The sequence below is a fragment of the Limulus polyphemus genome, unplaced genomic scaffold (genome assembly GCF_000517525.1).
Source record: "Limulus polyphemus unplaced genomic scaffold, Limulus_polyphemus-2.1.2 Scaffold470, whole genome shotgun sequence".
Taxonomy (NCBI): domain Eukaryota; kingdom Metazoa; phylum Arthropoda; class Merostomata; order Xiphosura; family Limulidae; genus Limulus; species Limulus polyphemus.
In genome coordinates this window covers 450,898-452,557 of record NW_013666080.1, presented here as the reverse complement: position 1 = coordinate 452,557, position 1,660 = coordinate 450,898, and positions in this window count along the sequence as shown.

Below are 1,660 nucleotides of genomic sequence, written 5' to 3'. Positions count from 1 at the left end.
TGGGACTGATCGTCACATTATAACGCCCCCACGGCTGAAAGGGCGAGAATGTTTGGTGTGACGGAGATTCGAACCCGCGACCCGCAGATTGCGAGTCGAGCGCCCTTACCACCTGGCTATGCCGGGCCTTTTAAGAACGAAAGACTGAGATCTGAAGCTACATAAACAATGTATAAATCGAGGGAGATTTAGAAAGGTAGCCATTTATTGTCTGCAGATGTAAATAAGTCTTAGGATTTACAAATTGATTCCAGGAGTTTTAATTTTGTTCAAAAATACTGTTAAAAAGTAGGATTGTGACAACTAGATATGTGTATGCGACACACAGATAACTAGACGTGTGCATGCGACAAACAGATCAGTTAATTTCACCTTCTGAGAAAGACATCGTACTGCTACTTAAAATTCCTCATGCATACGCACCACTATTATCATAAGATTGCTCATTTGATTAACGTGGACACTTGACGTTCCTCTTTGTTTATTCCCCCATACGATATTTGATACAACAGCATGCCCTTCCTATCGTACCCTAGTTCACACACGACTATTCATTTGTATGGTAATAAAAGAAAGAAAAATTACAACAACCGGCTCAAAACCGCTCCTAAGAAATAACAAGTATAATTATTATAAGAAATGGAAACCTAGTTTCTCACAAAAGTAACTTTCTCACTCTCACCTTCCTTCATGAAAATGCGTGACTCTGTGGACCTTGACCACGTGATGCACTGTTCTGCTAGGGATGTTACACTTCATGATGTTCCAAATGATTACGAAGACTAAATAACAAAAAAAGCTTCAATGTTTGTTCCAGATCCATGCTTAAACCTCCAACAACGTCCTCATTTCTTGGGTCTTTAATTATAAAGAGTGTTTTATATGTCAGCGATGTATCAGTTTTAATCAAAACACAAACACATCTAAATCACAGAAATAACAACTAACCTACAATTATGAAGAATTACACGACCGGAAAATTGGGCCTAAGGTGCTCAACCAAATAAATTACTATACTTACTGGCTGTACCAACGTGTGTGTTTTACTTATAATCAAGGCAGACGGTTTGAAAGAAATTTTCGTTTTCCTAATGATTTGCTGCTTTATAAATGGCATGTGTAAAAGATGGTTTTGTTTACGCTACCGAATTATGCAGTTTCTGGTGTCCAAATTAAAAAGCCTTCCAACGTCTCAGTGACAAATCTGAGGGCATATAATGCTAAAAAATCGGGCTTCAATACCCACGATGGGCAGAATACAGGTAGACTATTGTGTAAGTTTGTGTTAAACGATAAATAAAACAAACCAAAGAAAAAAAAATAGAATAAATAGTATAATGGCACAACTTCATAATTGGCTAACAATACAAATCATCCATAATCTTATTCTTCAACAGATAGGTTTCAAACACACACACACATATATACTGCGCGCTTATAGTTTTGACGTTGTTTCATCTCTACAACCTGTACAAGTTAATCGTGATACTAATAATTATCAACCTTATGGATAAAAAACAATTTTATTTGTTTGAATTTAAGACAAAGCTACACAATGGGCTATCTGTGCTCTGCCCACCACGGGTATCGAAACCCGGTTTCTAGCGTTGTAAGTCCGCAGACATACCGCTGTGTCATTGTTGATGATTTATTTATACAA